Source organism: Sus scrofa, chromosome 6, assembly GCF_054392235.1.
Source record: "Sus scrofa isolate SSC_HxYL_T2T_F1_AM1 chromosome 6, Sscrofa_HxYL_maternal_Yorkshire_Landrace_v2.0, whole genome shotgun sequence".
In the NCBI taxonomy this organism is placed as follows: Eukaryota; Metazoa; Chordata; class Mammalia; order Artiodactyla; family Suidae; genus Sus; species Sus scrofa.
The window spans coordinates 110009944-110033079 of record NC_139388.1 but is presented as its reverse complement, the minus strand read 5'-3'; the positions used below and the strand labels follow the sequence as shown (position 1 = coordinate 110033079).

Below are 23136 nucleotides of genomic sequence, written 5' to 3'. Positions count from 1 at the left end.
GAAACAAAGAAAACCATAGAAAAGATCAATGAAACTAAAAGCTGGTTCTTTGAAAAGATCAAAAAAATTGATAAACGCTTAGCCAGACTCAGCAAGAAAAAAAGAGAGAGGACTCAAATCAATAAAATTAGAAATGAAAAAGGAAAAAAGTTACAAGGGACATCACAGAAATACAAAGGCTCATAAGAGACTACTACATGCAACTATATACGCCAGTAAAATAGACAACCTAGAAGAAATGGACAAATGTTTAGTAAAGTACAATCTTCCAAGACTAAACCAAGATGAAATAGAAAAGATGAAAAGACTGATCACAAGTACTGAAATTGTAACTGTGATCAAAAAACTTCCAACAAACAAAAGTCCAGGACCAGATGGATTCACAGGCAAATTCTACTGAGCATTCAGAGAAGAGCTAACAGCTATCCTTCTGAAACTATTCCAAAAAATTGCAGAGGAAGGAACACTCCTAAACTCATTCTATGAGGCCACCATCACCCTGATACCAAAACGAGACAAAGATACTACACACAAAAAAAGAAAACTACAGGCCAATATCACTGGTGAACATAGATGCAAAAATCCTCAACAAAATACTAGCAAACTGAATCCAACCACACATTAAAAGGATTGTACATCATGATCAAGTATATGGGATGCAAGGATTTATCCCAGGGATGCAAGGATTCTTCAATATCTGCAAATCGATCAGTGTGATACACCACATCAACAAATTGAAGTATAAAAACCATATGATCATCTCAATAGATCCAGAAAAAGCCTTTGACAAAATCCAACACCCATTTCTGATAAAAAACCTTCAGGAAGTTGGTACAGAGGGAACCTACCTCAACATAATAAAGGCCATATATGACAAACCCGCAACTAACATCATTCTCAATGGCGAAAAGCTGAAAGAATTCCTGCTGATATCAGGAACAAGACAAGGATGTCCACTCTGGCCACTACTATTCAACATAGTTTTAGAAGTTCTAGCCACAGCAATCAGAGAAGTAAAAGAAATAAAAGGAGTCCAAATTGGGAAGAAAGAAGTAAAACTATCCCTATTTGCAGATGACATGATACTATACCTAGAGAATCCTAAAGACTCTACCAGAAAACTGTCAGAGCTCATCAATGAATTTGGCAAAGTCACAGCATACAAAATTAATACACAGAAATCAACAGCATTTCTATACACTAACAATGCAAGATCAGAAAGAGAAATTAGGAAAATGATCCTATTTACCATCACATCAAAAAGAATAAATACTTAGGAATAAACCTACCTAAAGAGACAAAAGACCTATACCCTGAAAACTATAAGACACTAATGAAAGAAATCAAAGATGACACAAATAGATGGAAAGATATACCATGCTCTTGGATTGGAAGAGTAAATATTATCAAAAATGACTATACTATCCAAGGCAATCTACAGAGTCAATGCAATTCCTATCAAATACCAAGGACATTTTTCATAGAACTTGAACAAAATATTTTAAAGTTTGTTTGGAAGCACAAAAGACCTAGAATAGCCAAAGACATCCTGAAAAAGAAAAATGGAGCTGGAGGAATCACGCTCCTGGACTTCAGACTATACTACAAAGCAACAATCATCAAAACCACATGGCACTGGCATAAAGACAGAAATATAGATCAGTGTAACAGGATGGAAAGCCCAGAACTAAACCCACACACCTATAGCCAACTAATCTATGACAAAGGAGGCAAGATTTGTGAAGAAAAGATAGCTTGTTCAATAAGTGGTGCTAGGAAAATTGGACAGCCACATGGAAAAGAATGGAATTAGAACACTCCCTAACACCATACACAAAAAAAAACTCCAAATGGATTAAAGATCTAAATATAAGACCAGATACTATAAAACTCTTAGAGGAAAATACAGGCCAAACACTCTCCAACATAAACCACAGAAACATCTCAGATCCACCTCCTAGAGAAATGACAATAAAAACAAACAAATGGGACTTAATTAAAAGTTTCTGCATAGCAAAGGAAACCCTACATAAAATGAAAAGGCAACCCACAGAATGGGAGAAAATCTTTGCAAATGAATCAACTGACAAGGGATTAATCTCTAAAATTTATAAACACCTTCTGCAGCTCAATACCAAAAAAACAAACAACCCCATCACAAAATGGGCAGAAGAGCTAAACAGACAATTCTCCAAAGACATACTACAGATGGCCAAAAAACACATCAAAAGACAACAGGAGTTCTCGTCATGGCGCAGTGGTTAGCGAATCCGACTAGGAACCATGAGGTTGTGGGGTCGGTCCCTGCCCTTGCTCAGTGGGTTAACGATCCGGCGTTGCTGTGAGCTGTTGTGTAGGTTGCAGATGTGGCTCGGATCTTGTGTTGCTGTGGCTCTGGCGTAGGCTAGTGGCTACAGCTCCGATTAGACCCCTAGCCTGGGAACCTCCATATGCCGCAGGAGCGGCCCAAGAAATGGCAAAAGGACAAAAAAAAAAAAATGTTCAACATCACTAATTATTAGAGAAACGCAAATCAAAACCACCATGAGGTACCACCGTACACCAGCCAGAATGGCCATTGTCAAAAAGTCTACAAACAGTAAGTGTTGTAGAGGGTATGGAGAAAAGGGAACCCTATTATACCGTTGGTGGGAGTGTAAATTGGTGCAACCACGGTGGAAAACAGTATGGAGATTCCTCAGAAAACTAAAAGTAGAACTACCATTTGATCCAGCAATCCCACTTCTGGGTATCTATCCAGAGAAAACCATGACTTGAAAAGACACATGTACTCCAATGTTCACTGCAGCACTATATACAATAGCCAAGACATGGAAACAATGTAAATGTGCACTGACATAAGGGTAGATAAAGAAGATGTGGTACAGGAGTTCCTGTCCTGGCCCAGTGGAAAGGAATCCAACTAGGAACCATTAAGGCTGCGGGTTAGATCCCTGGCCTCACCTAGTGGGTTAAGGATCTGGTGTTGCCATGAGTTGCAGTGTAGGTCACAGACACGGCTCGGATCTGGCGTTGCTGTGGCTGTGGCACAGGCCAGTAGCTGAAGCTCCAATTCAACCCCTAGACTGGGACTCTCCATGTGCCGCAGGTGCGGCCCTAAAAAAGCAAAAAAAGAAAACTGGATTGTGATGATAGCTGTACAACTACACATGTAATCGAATTACTTTAAAAAATTAAAAAAACTGTAAGATACAAAGTTCCAATAAAAATTTTCCCACATAAAATAAAAAGTATGGAGTTCCCGTCGTGGTGCAGTGATTAACGAATCCGACTAGGAACCATAAGGTTGCGGGTTCGATCCCTGCCCTTGCTCAGTGGGTTAACGATCTGGCGTTGCCGTGAGCTGTGGTGTAGGTTGCAGACGCGGCTCGGATCCTGCGTTGCTGTGGCTCTGGCATAGGCTGGCAGCTACAGCTCCGATTAGACCCCTAGCCTGGGAACCTCCATTTGCCGCAGAAGCAGCCCAAGAAATGGCAAAAAGACAAAAAATAAAAAAAAATAAAAAGTATGAAATTAAAAATTTAAAAAAATTATCACATTGTCTTCATTACTACAGCTTTATAAGTCTTGAAACTAGATAAAATAAATCCTCCAGGTTTTTAAAATCTTTTTTTGGAGTTACTGTCGTGGCTCAGCAGAAACAAATCAGACTTATCCATGAGGATGCAGGTTCCATCCCTGGCTTTTTGCTCAGTGGGTTGAGGATCTGGCATTGCCATGAGCTGTGATGTAGGTCACAGACATGGCTCCAATCCCAAGTTGCTGTGGCTATGGTATAGACCGGGCGACTCCAGCTCTGATTCAATCCCTAGCCTGGGAACCTCCATGTGCTGCTGGTGTGGCCATAAAAAGACCAAAAAAAAGAAAGAAAGAAATCTTTTCTTAATTGTTCTAGATACTTTAGAGAGGGGGGGGTCAACAAATTTTTTTCTGGAAAGGGCCAGAGAGTAAATATTTTAAACTTTGCAGACCAAATGGTCCTTGTCACAACTACTTGACCATGCCATTTTAATGCAGAAGTGGTCACAGACAACACACAAATGCTAAGTGTGGCAGAGTTGTAACAAAATTATTTCCAAAAACAGGCAGGCAGCCAGATTTGGCCTGGATGTTAGTCTGCTGGTGCACGAGGGTCATTCACCTCCATACGTATTATAGAATCAGCTCATTGATCTCTGCAAAAATGCCTACTGGGATTTTAACTAGCATGATATTGAATCTGCAGATCAACCTGGAGGAAAATGACATCTTTTTTTCTTTTTTTTCTTTTTTTGACTTTTTTGCTATTTCTCGGGCCGCTCCTGCGGCATATGGAGGTTCCCAGGCTAGGGGTCGAATCGGAGCTGTAGCCACCAGCCTACGCCAGAGCCACAGCAACACAAGATCCGAGCCACATCTGCAACCTACACCACAGCTCACGGCAACGCTGGATCGTTAACCCACTGAGCAAGGGCAGGGACCGAACCAGCAGCCTCATGGTTCCTAGTCGGATTCGTTAACCATTGCGCCACGACGGGAACTCCAGAAAATGATATCTTAAAAACACTGATCTCCTGATACAAGAACGTAGTGCTCCATTTACTTAGAATTTTTTTTTTTTAAGGGCTGCACACATGGCATATCCAAGTTCCTGGGCTGGGGGTTTGAATCTGAGCTGCAGTTGCCAGCCTACACCACAGCCACAGCAATGTTGGATCTGAGTCGTGTCTGTGACCTATGCCGTAGCTCATGGCAACGCTGGATCCTTAACCCACTGAGTGAGGCCAAGGATTGAACCTGCATCCTCATGTATAAAGTCGGGTTCATAACACACTGAGCCACAACTAAACTCCCATTTATTTAGAACTTTAAAAAATTCTCTCAGCAATGTTTTGTAGATAGTTTTTAGTGTATAGGTCTTATCCAATTTTTGTTAAACATTTTCCTCACATTTAATGTTTTTTTGATATTACTATAAATGGCATTACTTTATTTCTAATTGTTCATTACCTATATAAATATACTGATAATACTTGATACTTATGTACTGACCTCATATCTTGTGACCCTGTCAAGCTCATGTTAGTTCCAGTAGCTTTTTGTAGATTTCATAGGATTTTCTACACTCAAGGTAATATGAAATAAACACTTTCATTCTCCTTTCTAAGGTATATACTTCCCCCCCCTATCTTAACTCTAGCACAGTGCTGAACAGAGTGAGGGGAAAAAACATCTTTGCCTCTTCCTGATCTGAAGGGAGAAAGCATTTTGTTTATCATCATCAAGTGTATTAGCTGTAAGATTTTTATCTGGGGGGGGGGGGTCCTGTGCCCACAGAAGGTAGAAGTTCCCAGGCCAGGGATTAAACCTGTGCCAAGCAGGAACCCAAGCTGCTGCAGTGACAACACCAGATCCTTAACCCACTACACCACAAGAGAACTCCAAGCTGTAAGATCTTTTGTAGCTGACCTTCATCAGACTGAGGAACTCTGCCTTCAAATTCTGTGATTGCTAAGTTTTTGTCACAAATGAGTGTTCTATTTTGTCAAATATTTTTATCTACTTATATGGCCAATTGAGTTTTCTCCCTTATTCAACTGATAAGGTAAATGTATTACATTAATTGATTTTTGAGTGTTAACCCCCACCTTGGCACCTTTGCTTTCTTGGAATAAAAGTAAGTCACAGTATTACCCTCTTCATATATTCCTGAAGGCTAATATTTTCTTCAATATTTTTATGTCTATGGTCAAGAGGGATATTATATTGCTCTTTTTTTTATCATTTGTCTGTTTTTGGCATCAGGGTAATGTTGATCTCATGAAGTTGGGACTTGGTCCCTTCCTGCTCTATCATTGTAAAGAGTTTATGATTAATATTATTTCCGCCTTAACATTCAAAAGAATTCACCAGTGAAGCTCTCTGGGCCTGGAGTTTTGGGTTATAAATTGAATATTTTTAACATATAAAGCTACTCATATTCTTGATTTCTTTTGTGTTACTTTGGTAACTTTTATCTTTCAGGATTTGTCCAAACCATCCAAGTTATTAAACTCATATTAGCATAAAGCTATTCATAATATTCCTTTATTAATCTAGGTAGCATGACCACCCTTTTATGGTTTCTATTTAAAGTCCAAGGTAATCAACAAGGACATTTCCTCTACGGTTAGCAAAAACTCCATTAGCAAAAACTCGAATGCTTCAACCTTCCCTGATTTCAAAGGGCCATCAACTCCCATCAACCTGCTTGCTCTTTGTCTTAGTCTCATTCTTTGCATGTACACTCCAGAATTCAGCAAAAAGTCAGATTCCTATGCAGACTTGTGTTATTATTTTTCTAAATAGTGTCCTTCTTATGGAATTCTGCCCTACAGCTTCGAGCTGCCTCAGCCTCCATGAATTCTGATCTGTCTCCTCAACTTATTAAGACCACTCCCCTTTGCCCAAGATCCCTATTCCTGCTCTGCAATTCAGACTATGCCTCCAGGCAGACAGCTGGGGTGACTGGGTGGGGTGAAGGTGCAGTTTACCTTATTTCCTGTCTTTCAGGGATTACAGTCCTGTATTGCTGTTGTACAATGTCTAAAAACAGTTGTTCCACATATTTTTGTTCAGATATCCAGGGTTTTTTTTGGGGGGGGGGTGAGGATGGTAAATCCATTATGGCCACTTAAAATGTTGTTAAAAGTTAATCCCTACAAGAACATTTCATTCCTTGGCCTTAATATTATTAAAATGCAGAGGGTATTATTTCTAAATCATTTGTGTGTAGGTTTATATAATAACAACTTTCAAACAAATTAACATTTTAAGTGTTTTACAGTAACTGATTAAAGTGCTCTGTGGTGGTTTTCTCTTTTAATTTCAAGAAAGAAATACAATTTTTAAAGTATCATTTATGTACCTACTTGGTAAGCCTAAAATTTATACTCAGCTTATGTTAGGCTCTTCTGGCCTCAATAAAGGCTTTCATTCTAGAGATAAAAATGGTAAGATGGAAGAGGCAAGAGTCTCAGAAAAATCAGAAACTACAGAATAATCATACAGATTAATCCCAAAAGGCTGGCAGTGTTCCACTTTAAAGGTAGGTCTTGATATTAGTAATCACTGCTTTACTGTTACCAGCTTACTGCTTCCTTAGCATATGAGCCCTCAGCATCTCTATTTCTGTACCCCTGATGCTTTAGCCAACTACTTCTCTCTACTGGGATGGCTGTTCTCCACCTCTAATCCTACTTACTCATAATTCTGATTCATTGTGGTCTATTCCAGGTTCCCTTAATTGCCCCCAACCACTGCCTGATTCACCTATTTCTGAGTTTGCACTGGCATGAACAAAAGTCAAAGTGAAAGAATGTAAGTTGCAGGAGTTCCCTGGTGGCTCAACGGATTAAGGATCCAGCATTGTCAGTGCTGTGGGGCAGGTCTGATCCCTGGCCCTGGCCGCAGGCACAGCCAAGAAAAAAGAAAAAGAAAAGAAAAGAAAGAAATATTCTATTTCTTGGTAAATAGATCTGAGCTGTGTTTGCGACCTATACCACAGCTCAGAGCACCCACTGAGTGAGGCCGGGGATTCAACCTGCATCTTCATGGATACTAGTCAGATTCCTTTCCACTGCACCACAACAGGGACTCCAAATATTTCTATTCTATTTAAGTTGCTATCTCTTTGCCTTAACCTGCTGATTAGTTATAGTTTGGCCATGAGGTGCTTACCCAAGAGACTTCGGGCCTAGAAGTTACCAGGATAGCATAAGCTCTAACTTTAGTACCTAGTGTAGATATATACAGGTTAGCAAAACGTACTAAAAGTAAAAACTTTTTCAAAATGAAGCAAATTTCGGAGTTCCCATCATGGCACAGTGGAAATGAATCCAACTAGGAACCATGAGATTGCAGGTTCCATCCCTGGCCTTGATCAGTGGGTTAAAGATCCGGCATTGCCGTGAGCTGTGGTGTAGGTTACAGATGCGGTTCGGATCCTGAGTTTCTGTGGCTGTGGCGTAGGCCGGCAGCTGTAGCTCCAATTCGATACCTGGGAACCTCCATATGCTGTGGGTGTGGCCCTAAAAAGCAAAAAAACAAAAAAACAAACAAAAAAAAATTTCAGCCTTAGATTTAAAAAAAAAAAAAAAACAGAGATGAATTCAGAGATCTGTAAGATAAATGCATAAGGCTGATCTAGCTCTACCAAGTCACCAGCCATTACCAGACGGTAGAGTCAAGCTAACGAATACAAAGTTTTACTCTGATCTCTCATCACACCCTGGATAATGGGCAAGAGAAGGTGAGTGGAATTGAAAATATCAACAGAGCTTTGCGGATAGGGAAAATTCTGAGAAGCAGAGAAGTAAAATGGCCCCTTTCCTATTTCTTATATGGCTGTCTTCTTATCTCCCAGAAGAACAAATTATAGCACTTCAAATCCTTTTGTTTCAAAATCCTATAAAAATAGAGAATTGATAAGGTAGTGACAACAATAAGAAATGCTATCAGTTATTTAAGATGGTCATGCATTCTTTTCCTCTGGCTTTTCATAATCCTGTCCCTTTCAACTTTCCCTCTTCTTTTCTTTCCACACATCCCACTTATTTTAGCCAAATATATTCTAACATTGCTGTGTTTCTCATACTCACTTACAATCTGAATTTTGACTTCCGACCATGCCTGCTGCTTCTACTACATCAACACTGCCCAGGAAGGTCCCAAATTCACTTCATGTAGCTAAATCAATTTTCAGTTCTCACCACACCTGACCTTTCAGCGATCCTTCCCTTTCCACCTGGTTTCTAGGACACACCACTCCTACCTGTCTTCCCATCGTCGTCGTCGTCTCAGTCGTCTTTGCTGGTCCCTCCTCACCTCCCGCATCTAAGCACAGAGTGCTGCAGGAAGGTCTTCTCCATCAATACTCACTCCTTTGCTGGAATCATCCAGTCTTACATCTTTAAATACCATTTATACATCAATGGTTACCTAATTTATAACTTTACAGACTTTGAATTTTCTCTCTTGAACTTCAGATCAGTTGTTTTGTTTTGTTTTTTCTTTTTGGCCATGCAAGAATAGTTTTTAAAATATCTACTCAATAATCCCACATGGATGTCTAAAAGCACCTCAAATTTAACATTTCCTTATCTTTCTCCCCAAATCAGCCCCTGCAATCCTCCCCATCTCAGTAAATGTTAAGGCCATTCTTCCAGCTGTTCAGGACAAAAACTTTGAAGTATCCCTATTATCCTGTTTATTTCACATCTTACATCCAACTTCTCAATAACTTCCTCGGCTCTATTTTTAAAATATATCCAGAATCTTGAAAACTCTCCACCTCCACTACTAACCTGGTCTAAGTCACACCATCTCTAACTCAACAATACTGAATATAAGAATGAGCAAATTTTTTTAAATTTTATTGAAAATATGCAGAAAACATATGCAGAAACATATACGGAAAAATAAATAGAATGGTCAACTCAATGAATTAGCACAAACCAAACACCAATACACTCACCACTCAGATCAAGAAGTATACTTAACTGCCTGCAACCCCCTTGCCGTAGATTACTGGATCAGAGTATGTACTGCTAAACAGTTTTCCAGGATGGCTGCACCAGTTTACAATCCCATCAGCAGACTGTAAGAGTTGCCACTGCTTTACATCTTTACCAATACCTGGCATTTTCAACCTTTTAAAATGAATCTGTTCTGGAGGGTGTGTGGTGGTCTCACCGTGTTTCCAATTTTATGTTCATAATTATTACCGAAGTAATAAGCACCTTCAAAGATGTTTATTGGTCATTTTCTTCCGTAAAATGTCTATTCAAAACACCTAGTCAGGAGTTCCTATTGCGGCTCAGCAGAAACAAATCTTACTAGCATCCATCAGGACACAGGTTCGATCCCTGGCCTCGCTCAATGGGTTAGGATCTGAAGTTGCCGTGAGCTGTGGTGTAGGCCGCAGACGCAGCTCGAATCCTGAGTTGCTATGGCTGTGGCGTAGGCCGACAGCTACAGCTCCAATTCAACCCCTAGCCTGGGAACCTCCATATGCCATGGGGAGCAGTTATAAGACAAAGACCAAAAAAAAAAACCAACAACAAAAAACACTTATTCATTTTTTTTCATAGGATTGTCTGTTTTTCTTGCTAATCTATAAGACATTCTCTCTAGTATTCCCAGAACCTAGAACAGAGCCTTGAACATAATAAGCATCAATAAATACTTTTTAGGGATTCCTGTTGTGGCTCAGAAGGTTAAGAACCCTACTAGTATCCATGGGGATACAGGTTCCATCCCTGGCCTCACTCAGTGGATTAATGATCTGGCGTTGCTGAGAGTTTCAGTATAGGTAGCAGATGTGGCTCAAATTCTGAGTTGCTGTGGCTGGGGTGTAGGCCAGCAGCTGCAGCTCTGATTTGATCCGAGCCTACGTACTTCCATATGCTGCAGGTATAGCCCTAAAAAAATAGAGTGAAGGCTTGCTCTGTTTTCCTTCAGATCCTAATCATCTGTTTCCACAACTCTGTTTCACTGGATAATCTATGGTGATTCTCAACCTCTAATCCAATCCAAGGAGGTTCTAAGAAGTGAACCACTTAATCTTTATAAAGGAAATCTCTGTTTAGAACACTCTTCAGGATAAATCTTTCAATGGTCTCCTACTACTTACAGAACAAGATCCCAACTCCTTAACCTGATATTCCAGGTTAACATCCCCAATTTACTTTCCCAGCCTGCCTTACCTACCACCCGCTAATCTCCCAAAACACAGACCTGGGGCTGGGGAAAATAAAAAAACAAAAAACGCTAACTATACAAATCAGGGGGCAGAGACTGTCTCTTAGGCAGAACTAGCAGTATGTGCAAAAGCCCACAGACCAGAGAAAACAAAGTGGGCTCTTTTTTTTGTTTTCTTTTTAGGGCTGCACCTGCGGCATATGGAAGTTCCCAGGCAAGGGATCGAATAAGAGCAGCAGCAGCAGGTCTGAGCCATAGGCATGTCAGATCCAAGCTGCATCTGCGACCTATGCTGTTGCTTGTGGCAACACCAGGGATCCTTAACCCACTGAGCAGAGCCAGGGATCAAACCGGCATCCTTGTGGATACCTGTCAGATCTTAATCTGCTAAGCCACAATGAGAACTCTCAAAGTGGGCTCTTGAAACCTTAAGTAGTTTGGTGCTGACGTACAATGTGGAAGAGTAAGAAGGGGAAAGATGACAGCAGCAACAGGGAACAGAGCTATACTATAAGGATCTTATATTTTCTTCCACTTATTACAAACTGCTTTAGACGTATGGATGTTCATATAATTTTTGTTGAAAGAATAAATCAATGAATTGTAACCCAATTCTGACTAGTTCTTTTCAACAACCTGCCTAACATTTGTTTCTCCCCAAAGGGTCAAGCACAGCAAGTATTCTAGACATACTTGTAGATTTTTCAATTATTTCCTTAACTTATCCATAAATCAGACAAAAGTTTCTCAACTTTACATCAGGCAGTCATATATCAAAATGACCTCTATACTGTATCAGAACTTGCTATGTAACACTATGTTTGGTAGAGCTGGAGTAAAATTTGAAATAATTTTTTAAATGCATGAGGCTCAATCATTAGCAGGTAACACTTTATAGGATACACTATGTTAAAGTATTTTAATAGTATTTTACAATTTGACAGTGTTTTGTGTTTCCAAAGTACTTTTTTATTATTTAATTTGATCCCGTAATAATCCTAATGTTATGGGGGGGAGTAAGCACAATCTCAATATCTTATATTTGAAGAACCTGGAGTCTGAGCAGGTTAAGTCACTGGCTCAAGGAGACAAAGCTGGAAGTGAGCACCACTAGGGACCTGGGTCTGCACTATACTCTGCACACTTCTCACCACCCCGAGAGCCCCTAGGGAAGCTTTTGTTGAACATTTTCTGTTCTTTGGTAAGTTACTAAACATCAGCCCTTTAAAAAATATTAAAAACATGATAACATTATTGGCAGCCATCCTCACTGCTCCACCCATAGCACAAATCTGACTGTGAAAACAGCATCCAGCCCCTCTCCACCACAACCATGTTGTTTTATTATTAGTAGCGATTAAAAATTCTCAGATGACGTAACATATTTTTGAACTCTTAAAAAAATTAAATGTACATTATTTCTATAAATTAACTCTACCAAGCTAACCAACTGTGACATTATAGGCTATTTCCAGGAAGGGGGTTTAAAAAAAAGCCCTACTTTGGCTCTTTGCCCAGAGAGTTCCAATTTACAACTAAGAGTTTTAAATCTTTAAGAAATCCCAGGGAAATAAATTTATAGACTTAATTTCATAAAATATGAAATGATCAATCTCCATAAGTCACAGTGCTCTACAGACCATAAACATAGTCTATGATTTTTTTTCTCTTTCATTTTAATTTTTATTTTTATTTTTTAAGGCTGCACCTAAAGCATATAAGTTCCCAGGCTAGGGGTTGAATCGGAGCTCAGCTGCCAGCTTACCCCACAGCTCACAGCAACACTAGATCCTCAATCCACTGAGAGAGGCCAAGGATTGAACTCGCATCCTCAGGATACTAGTCAGGTTCATCACCACTGAGCCACAATGGAAACTCCTTTCATTTTTAAATCCCCTCTCTTTGGCCTAAAGCACAAAAGATAGGCAGGACCAAGATGGAATAGAAAACAGACGGAGGGGAGGAAACATCACACTGACGGGTGTGTACTCTGTCTTGTAAAAGCAAACAAAGAACTTAATTTTCCAAGAGGCAAATGAGAACAGAAAGTGTGAGCAATGGAAAACTGAGTTTGCAGTCTCACCGATAAAAATTTTCTACCATCATTTTTTCTCTTTTTGTACTTTACAAACACAAACAAGTGACCTTAAAAAGCCAATTCATTCTAAATTCCAGGTGGTTTACTCACGGTTTCTTTAATGAAGTCTGGCAAAGGATTAGCCATAAGGACCTAATGTAAAGAATTGTAAAGCACACTTAAAACTTACTGTGTTAGAAAATATAGTAACAAATTAAAAATTAATGCAAAGCCCCAAGTTTTAAAAGAAATTATTAAATTCAACATAGAAGAGAGTTTAATTATGAAGATCCCAGAAAAATTATATATCTTTGGCCACTTCAAGTAATTATTAAAATTCTGTTAGTGGAAATTCCCTTGTAGTACAGTGGGTTAAGGATCGGCATTGTCACTGCAGCAGCTCAGGTCACTACTGTGGCTTGGACTCAATCCCTGGCCCAGGAACTTCCACATCCCACTTTTGGGGGGAGGGGGGGATAAAAGAGCCTGTTAGTAGAAAGGTACTTGTAAAATATTTACTAGGCATCAGTCTGTGTACAAATGCAATGAACTCTTGAAAAAATAAGCTGATTTTATACTTATCTTAAGGTTTTTTTATCCTTGCAGATTTTCACACCTTACCTACTGCCCTTTGTCAAGATTTTTGACCTAGAAATTACAGTAAACAATAAGATACTACTCTTAAGTCCTTATGGAAGTTAAATGTTCCTCAGACACTGTATGGATTTTTTTTTTTTTTTTTTCCTTTTGTCTTTTTAGGGCCGCACCCGTGGCCTATGGAGGTTCCCAGGCTAGGGGTCTAATCAGAGCTGTAGCCACCGGCCTACACCACAGCCACAGCAACACGAGATCCGAGCTGCGCTGTGACCTACATCACAGCTCACTGCAATGCCAGATCCTTAACCCACTGAGCAAGGCCAGGGATGGAACCCGCAACCTTATGGTTCCTAGTAAGATTCGTTAACAACTGAGCCACGTGGGAATTCCCTGTTTAACTTTTTAAAACTAAATAACTATACACACATTTTTAGAAACATCAGTTTATAAAACTGACCCAAAGCTCTTTAGTTTTCCCTAAATCCCTGTGATATTTATTTTCACTATGCTTTTACTGTAACAAAATCTTGAGTTTCAAATATATTAGTCAACAGATTTAAAACTTAAAAGCTTGGAGTTCCCATCATGGCTTGGTGGCTAATGAACCCAACTGTATCTGTGAGGATGCGGGTTCGATTCCTGGCCTCACTCAGTGGGTTAAGGATCCGATGTTGCTGTGAGCTATGGTGTAGGTCGCAGACACAGCTTGGATCCTGTGTTGCAGTGGCTGTGGCTGGGGCCAGCGGCTACAGCTCCAATTCCACTCCTAGCCTGGGAATCTCCATACGCTGTGGGTGTGGCCCTAAAAAAAAAAGACAAAAGCCAAAAAAAAAAAAACCTTAAAAGCTTAACTGGCCAAAAAAAAACCCAAAACAAAACAAATATATAATCATAAACATGAAATTAATGCAGATCTGAAAAGAGGGAGCTTTTGGCAATAGAAGTGAGAGCAGGAATAGTTGGATGTGTTTCAAAATCAAAATAAATCACATGACAATGAAAGCAAGATGAGAAGTGAATCAGTTCAATCGGCTGCCACTCTAGAAATCTTTCCAACTTTTGATGCCATTTAGTGCAGCTCTTGTATTTTGTTAAATCACTAGCCTTTTAGCAGGAATAAGCAGAAGCTGAATCCTCACCTCTCAAACTCAGGCTAGTATTTCTAGTAGTAAGAAAGAAGTTTTTAAAAATACAATTTTTGACTGGTACCCAAGAATTTAACTGTAACTTGTGCATATTATATATGTTTAAAACCACCGTTTAACTAAAACAACAAAAAACACCCTATTTTTTAAAATAATCTCAGATGTATGGAAGAATTACAACCACTTTTAAAACTGTTCCTTTTTAGCTTATTTTGCTGCCTAATATCCCTTCTCAAACAAGATGTTATATGACGACATGAAGTAAATAGTTATTGTAGTTTTGTTAGAGTCTAGTGTAGTGTTTTCAAGTTTTGCTTCAAAATCTGAATTACCAAATATGTTAAAAGACATCTTAATTTTAATTTAAGTTCCATGAGGGAGTTCCCATTGTGGTTCAGTGGTTAATAAATACGACTAGCATTCATGAGATTGCAGGTTTGACGCCTGGCCTTGCTCAGTGGGTTAAGGATCCAGCATTGCCGTGAGCTGCGGTGTAGGTCACAGACACAGCTCGGATCTGGTGTTGCTGTGGCGTAGGTCGGCAGCTGTAGCTCCGATTGGACCTCTAGCCTGGGAACCTCCAATATGCCACAGGTGAGGCCCTAGAAAACAAACAAACAAACAAACAAAAAAGTTAAGTTCCATGAGGAAGATTCTATCTTGTCAGCAATAAATTTTTTTAAACTATGGTTTTGGCACACAATTTGCATTTAATAAGTGCTTATTTTTCACCTTTCTTGGCACTGATTTTCAATGAAGTTAGTATAATTTTCTGGGTATCTACTAGGTAAAAGGATATGTGGAAGTACCAATTTTCTCTTTAAATAGGTCTTTTTTTTTTTCTAAAAATAAAGTCTATAGAATAATGGTAATTATACAGTCGAATGGCAAAGACAAGCAATGACTTTCTAGCAATTCATAAGAAGAGGAATTTACTTTTTAAATTAATGGAAAAAGCCTTTCAGATCCTCTAAAATATAAAAACGTATTAGATATCTACAGGCGTTCCCCTCCAGAAACATAAAGGGTGAAGACGAAAGACTAGTTCTGTTTTGTCAAAATAGCCCCTTCTCCACAGAAGGCCATCTTAGCTGGGACAGCCATCGTCCAGGGCATCCACCAGAACATATTCCAGGAATCTCAAAGGCATCATGTCCCGAATGGATTTGCCATCTTTCCCATCAAAATCCACTCCTCCTTCTCTGTCACCTGAGTGTCAATGAAAGGAGGGTACACTGCTCCAGTCTATCTTGCTGCCTCCGTCAGAAACTTGAGAGTCATTCTTAACTCACACCCTTCCCATGCCCTGTACATCCAGTCACCAGGATATGACCACACTGCTCTGTAATCTCCAACATTCTTCCACTTTTCCCTCAACTAATTACCACTTCCATAGGCTACTAATCACTTACTGTACTATTGCAAAAGCTTCCTTCACTGACCTTCATGCCTCTAGTGCTAGAATTTATTTCTCCAGTCTTTTTTGGCTAGTGTGAAGGATGTTTATACCTTTTAAAGAGAAAATCTGATTAGGAGCCTTCAACGGTCCTGTCCATATGCTACTCCCAATATAAAGTCTAAATTCCTTAATATGAAATAGAAGACCTGGCAAGATCTGCTTTATTTACCTCTCCTGGCTCATTTTTTTCCATCCATCTCCTTGCATACCATGCTCCCTGCATACAGAATTTCCTTTAGATTCTCAAATGCATCATGTTCTTTTCATAAATGCTTGTCACAAACTATTGCTTTCCTTACGCTTGGCTTAAAACCACTCAACCTTCAGCCCCCAGCTTTAATGTCCAAATCATCTTCCCCGACCTCTCACGTGTTCTTATGGCACATTATTCGTTCCCCACAGCATTTACTAAATTGTCACTGAAGTAACTGTTTGTCTCCACCCTCCTCGAAATGTAAACTGTGTAACAGAAAATTCTTCTTGTCTCTATTGTAGCCTGGCCTAGTGTCTCACCCATGGATGATCGCCAATAAATAAATATTTTTAGAAAGAAACGATTAAGAACTAACTTTGGAATTAGACCTACATTTGAATCCTGGTTCTGTCACTTACCGAACTACTGAGCTACTGAGGTCCTTGCTCAAACTATTTAATCTCTCTTAAACCCTGGTTCCTTTTTTTTTTTTTTTTTTTTCTCCCGGAAGAATGATACCTATCTTGCAAAAATTGTAAAAATTAACTGATATTGAGTGCAGAACAGCTAGCACATACCCTAACAAAACAAAGTGCTTTACTTAAGTCTTTTCCGGGAGTTCCTGCTGTGGCTCAGCGAGTTACAAACCTAACTAGTATCCATGAGGATGAGGGTTTGATTCCTAGCCTCAATCAGTGGGTTAAGGATCCCGAACTGCCGTGAGCTTCAGTACAGACTGCAGACACAGTTCAGATGTGGCTGCAGCATAGGCCAGCAGCTACAGCTCAAATTCTACCCCTAGCCTGGGAACTTTCACATGCCACACCTGCTGCCCTAAAAACAAACAACAAAAAAACAAAAAACTTTTCCAGTTACAAGGACAGAACTGACTAGAGGTAAATGAAGCAAAAAGGGGATTTTTAATAAAGGTTACAGCAGTCTCTCATGGAATCCAATCCAAGTTCATAAGAAAAAACTAGAATCAGGAATCCAAGCTATAAAAAGTTAGTTCATTTTCTCTCCTTCTCCTGGGTTCTTCTCTCTACCCAGGCCCTCCCAAGCCCCTCTTCTTTCCTCATCTCCTCTTCTCCTCCCCGCCTATCTACTCCCCTCTGTCTCCATTCCCTTCCTTGTTTGTCTCAGTTCCTCTCCATCTTTCACCTCTGCTACTCTGTTCATCTCTCTCATTCTTCTCCACTGCAGCAGAATGGCCTTCTGGCTCTGTACTTCACATGGCAGAACATGGCTGTCAACAGTTCCAGGGTTGGAGTTTCCATCTTGGAGCAGTGGAAACAAGTTTGACTAGTAACCATGAGGTTGTGGGCTGCATCCCTGGCCTCACTCAGCAGGTTAAGGATCTGGCATTGACATGACCTGTAGTGTAGGTCGCAGATACCGCTTGGATCTGAGGTGGCTGTGGTGTAGGCTGGTGGCTACAGCTCTGATTTGACCCCTAGCCTGGGAACCTCCATATGCCACGGGGGCGGCCCTAAAAAGCAAAAAATATTAAAAAAACAAACAAAAAACAAAAAATGGCTCCAGGGTTATGATCTTCTTTTAAAAGCCAGAGGGATTGTAAGTATCAATTCCAAATTCTAAAGGATCCTGGCCCAGACTGGGTCAGCTGCCTGTCTCTCTGGGTCAGTGCTCTCTAGCCAAGAGGTGGGACCACCAACAGAAATGGCAGATCCTACTCTAACCATGAGGTGGTGAAGAAGAAGGTCCTAGAGAATGAGAGCGTCCAAGCAATCAAAACACTTGATGCTTATTACTCCCATCAAGTGATAGCTATTAATGTTTCAAGGGAATTATTTGAGTGAATCAGCCACAATAAGAGTATATTAGTAATTGGTCGAGTTTTAAGTTACGCTTTGACTTTAAATTTTATATGAATGGAAAACATGGTATCAGCATATATAAAAAGGATTATTGTCCATTTATTTTTAACCTACTTAACTTTTTTTTTTTTTTTTGGCCACACCCATGGCACATGGAAGTTCCCGGGCCAGGAACTTCCTGGCCATAGTTGCAACCTGTGCCATAGCTGCAGCAACACCATATCCTTAACCCACTGCAGCCACAGGGGAACTTCCAACTTCCTAAACTTCTGATCTCAAGAGCTAATTGATGTAAAACAGACTATAAAAGTAAACATTTTTTAATAAAGAAAAGGATTTAAGACTATTCTAAGAAAGTTTTCAAATTACATGGCATACATTAGCTAGAGATCCAAAGAGAAAGTCAAAAGACCTCAAAAACATAAAGTTTAAAGAAACTAGTACACTCTAAATGCCTTCCCCATACCTCATCACAAATTAAACAGAAAACTTAAGTGGAAAAACCATGCAGGAAAAATCATCACATAACCTTTTACAGCTCTCTAGCAATAAATATGGATGCAAAGTTTTAACAAAACTGAATTCGAAAGCTCAACTTAGTTGATTGGAAAAACCAGGAAAAAACAGTAAGAAGTGAGTTAATATCTGCTTTCCTGCCCCGAAACAGAGATTTTTTTTCACAGCTTGTTATCTCAAGGTGGTTAATTTTTCACCTGATATTAATATTTGTAATATACTTAGTTTTTGAGCTTTTTCCTTTAAGGATAATAAAATAAGCATGATAAATTACTAGGTCTTTTAATCGACTTTCATATTGGCAAAAAAAATGCCCATTTTGAGATATACTTTGCCATATTATACCCATAACTTTTTTTGTAATTGGACATTTACTAAATATAACTTCTAATCTCTTCTTGTATTAAAGTTTTTATTTTTTCTTTTTAATTGTAAATTTTCTACATGCTCATAATACAATTTAAATGATAAATATAAAGTAAAAAGTTGTTGGGTGCACTATTTAATCCAGATAATAGCCACTGAAGATATGTCCTATTATTATCCCTGCTTTACAAAGAGGAAACTGAGGCCTTTGAGGCTAACTTGGCTCCTTGTGATAAAACTAATTAAGTGACAAAGCCAAAAGTTGAGAATGAACTCAGTAGATCTTGTCTCAGTGTTTTCTATTTCTACAGCTGCCCTAACAAATTACAAACTTAGTGACTTTATTTTTTTTACATTTTTAATTTTTTGGGCCACATGTGCTGTTCCCAGACTAGGGGTCAAACTGGAGCTGCAGCTGCCAGCCTACGCCACAGCAGTGTGAGATCTGAGCCGGTTCTGTGACCTACACCACAGCTCAAGGCAACACCGAATCCTTAACCCATTGAGCAAGGCTAGGGATTGAACCCATATCCTCATAGGTACTAGTCAGATTTGTTTCCACTAAGCCACAATGGGAATTCCACACAGTGGCTTTAAGTGATGAAAATTATTAGTTTACAGTTCAGAAGTCTGACATGCATCTCACCGGGCTAAAATCAAAATGTCAGCAGGGCTGCCGCATTCTCCTCTGGAAAATCTAAGAGAATTGGGTTTTTTTGCCCTTTCCAGCTTCAAAGGGCTGTCTGCATTCTGTAGCTCATAGACTGCCATCTTCATCTTCAAAACCAGCAACAATGCCTCCCTCTGACTTTGCTTCTGCCATTACATTTCTTCCTTTGACTCTTCTGCTTTCCTCTTCCACTCTTAAAAGCTGTTGTTGTTACTTTGGACCCATCTGAACAATCCAGGCTAATCTATTTATTTATTTATTTCTGGCTGCACTTCTAGCATGCAGATGGAAACTGCACCATGCCTGGGATTGAACCTGAACCACAGCAGTGACAGTGCCAAATCCTTAACCTGCTGTACTACAAGGGAATCCCTAATCTTTTTCTTTCCTTTTTCATTTTTCTTTCTAGGGCCACACCTGTGGCATATGGACATTCCCAGGCTAGGAGCTGAATTGGAGCTGCCGCTGCTGGCCTACATCACAGCAACGCTGGATCTGAGCCATAGCTGTGACCTACACTGCAGCTGGTGGCAATATCGGATCCTTAACCCACTGAGCCAGGCCACGGATCAAAACCACATCTTCATGGATACTAGTTGGGTTCTTAACCTGTTGAGCCATAGGGGAACTCCCTAATCTATGTTAAAATCCCGTTTATTAGCAACCTTAATTCCATCTGCATCTGTGATTTCCCCTGGCCATGTAACCTAAGGTATTCACAGGTTCTAGGAATGAGGATGGGATAACTCTGTGAAGCCCTAATTCTGCCTTCCACAGAGCCCACACATGTAATCAATACACTATTAAAATTATACTGATCTGCTAGGGTTTAGAGTTTTGTCATGATTTAAAGTTAATTCTGTACTAAGCAATTGTAACTTTGCTAAATTAGGAGAATGCTTTAATTTATTTAACTAATAAAACAAAGCAGTTGAGTCAACTGAATTAACAGTTCATTCATCTAACTAGCTCTTGAAAGGAAATAAGCCAGTAAGACATAGCAAAAGAGAAGTACTAGCCATGAAGAAGAAATAAGAACAAGTAAGGCTGGCCTGGCACTAAGTGGCTGGAAGAAGAGAGCAGCACTGTAAAAAGTCTGAGACCTGGTGGTAACTAGGCTGTGGTTGGCATTATGGCCAGTCTCTTTGGATGACATTCTGGACCCAACTGTTCTTCCAATATCCCCCTGAGTGGGAATGCGGCAGGGATGATCTCAGCACAGCAATTACCAAAATCATCAGGACCTAACGATGGGAGACTAAATGAGTGTCTAACTTCCTTGATAGAACAAATATGGATGCATTTTCCTTTATCCCCCTCTATGGAGAGGGACGAGGGGGCGTTGCTTAGCATGGGAATACAGAATGAATGCCACATGCAAGAGGGACGAGGGGGCGTTGCTTAGCATGGGAATACAGAATGAATGCCACATGCAAGGAATCTGAAACAGGATCTTTATCCCTTGTTGTAGTTAGCCCAGAAGATATTCTGCAAACATTCACCACTATAAAAATGTTATTGGGAGTTCCCATCGTGGCGCAGTGGTTAACGAATCCGACTAGGAACCATGAGGTTGTGGGTTCAGTCCCTGCCCTTGCTCAGTGGGTTAGGAATCTGGCGTTGCCGTGAGCTGTGGTGTAGGTCGCAGACGCGGCTCGGATCCCGCGTTGCTGTGGCTCTGGCACAGGCTGGTGGCTACGGCTCCGATTAGACCCCTAGCCTGGGAACCTCCATATGCCAAGGGAGTAGCCCAAGAAATGGCAAAAAGACCAAAAAAAAAAAAAAAAAAAAAAAAGTTATTGGACATACAGACCAATGGAACAGAACAGAGAACCCAGAAATAAGCCCAAACACCTATGATCAATTAATCTTCCACAAAGGAGGCAAAAATGTAAAATGGGAAAAAGACAGTCTCTTCAGCAACTGGTGCTGGCAAAACTGGACAGCTGCATGTAAATCAATGAAACTAGAACACGTCCTCACACCATGCACAAAAATAACCTCGAAATGGCTTAAATACTTAAACAAGACACCATCAAACTCCTAGAAGAGAACACAGGCACAACATTCTGACATCAACTGCACAAATGTTTTCTTAGCTCAGTCTCCCAAAGCAACAGAAATAAAAACAAAAAATAAACCAATGGGACCTAATCAAACTTACTAGCTTTTGTGCAGCAAAGGAAACCATTAAAAAAAAAAAAAAAAAAGACAACCCACAGAATGGGAGAAAATAGTTTCAAATAATGCAACCAACAAGGGCTTAATCTCCAAAATATATGAAGTATACAATTTATATAACTCAACAGCAAAAAAACAAACAATCCAACTGAAAAATGAGCAGAGGACCTGAAAAGACATTTCTCCAAAGAAGACATATGGATGGTCGACAGGCACATGAAAAAATGCTCAACATCACTAATTATTAGAGAAATGCAAATCAAAACTACAATGAGGTATCACCTCACACTAGTCAGAATGGCTATCACTAAGTCTACAAATAACAAATGCTAGAAAGGGTGTGGAGAAAAAGGAATCCTCCTACACTGTTGGTGGGCATGTAAACTGGTACAACCACTATGGAAAACAGTATGGAGGTACCTCAGAAAACTAAACATAGAACTACCATATGACCCAGCAACCCCACTCCTGGGCATCTATCCAGAAAAAAACCACATTTCAAAAAGATACATGCACCCCTATGTTTATTGCAGCACTACTTACAATAGTCAAGACATGGAAATAACCTAAATGTCCATCAAAAGAAAATGATTAAGAAGTTGATACACCATGGAATACTACTCAGTCATAAAAAGAACAAAGTAACGCCATTTGCAGCAACATGGATGGAACTAGAGATTCTCAAACTAAGTGAAGTAGGTCTGCAAAAGACAAATACCACATGATATCACTTATATGTGGAATCATGGCACAAACAAGTGGCTAAGCAATGAGATCCTGCTGTATAACACAGGAACTATAACTAGTCACTTGTGATGGAACATGATGCAATATAATGTGAGAAAAAGAATGTATATGTGTGTGTGTGTGTGTGTGTGTGTCTGGGTCATTTTCCTATACGGCAGAAATTGACAGAATGCTGTAACTATAACAGAAAAAATTAAAATCTTACAAAAAATAAAATACGGCACAAATGAACCTATCTATAGAAAAGAAACAAACTCATGGACATGGAGAGCAGACTTGTGGTTGCCACAGGTGAGGGAGAGGGAGTGGGATGGACTGGAAGTTTGAGGTTAGTAGATGCAAACTATTGCATTTGGAGAGGATAAGTAATGGGGTCCTGCTGGGAACTATATCCAGTTATAGGAACTGCATATCTAGTCATTTGTGATGGAACATGATGGAGGATAACATGAGAAAAAGAATGTACACATACGTATGACTGGGTCACTTTGCTGTAAGCAGAAATTGACAGAACACTGTAAAACAACTGTAATAAAATTTTTTGAAAAAATGTTATTGGGAGTTTCAACTGTAGCACAGTAGGCTAAGAATCCAACTGCAGTGGCCT

At 39.7% G+C, this 23136-nt stretch overlaps 1 protein-coding gene across 5 annotated transcripts in view; it reads right to left on the bottom strand.

The window, feature by feature from the left end:
* Window positions 1-23136, bottom strand: part of YES1 (YES proto-oncogene 1, Src family tyrosine kinase) — a 94877-nt gene that overhangs the window by 46157 nt on the left and 25584 nt on the right. The window contains exon 2 of one of the 5 annotated variants that reach the window (XM_084959031.1): window positions 12929-12970. The exons of the other annotated variants lie outside the window; for them this stretch is intronic. The gene's annotated coding sequence lies outside the window, so the exon portion shown is untranslated. The remainder of the gene's footprint in view (window positions 1-12928; window positions 12971-23136) is intronic. 5 annotated transcript variants of the gene reach the window in all.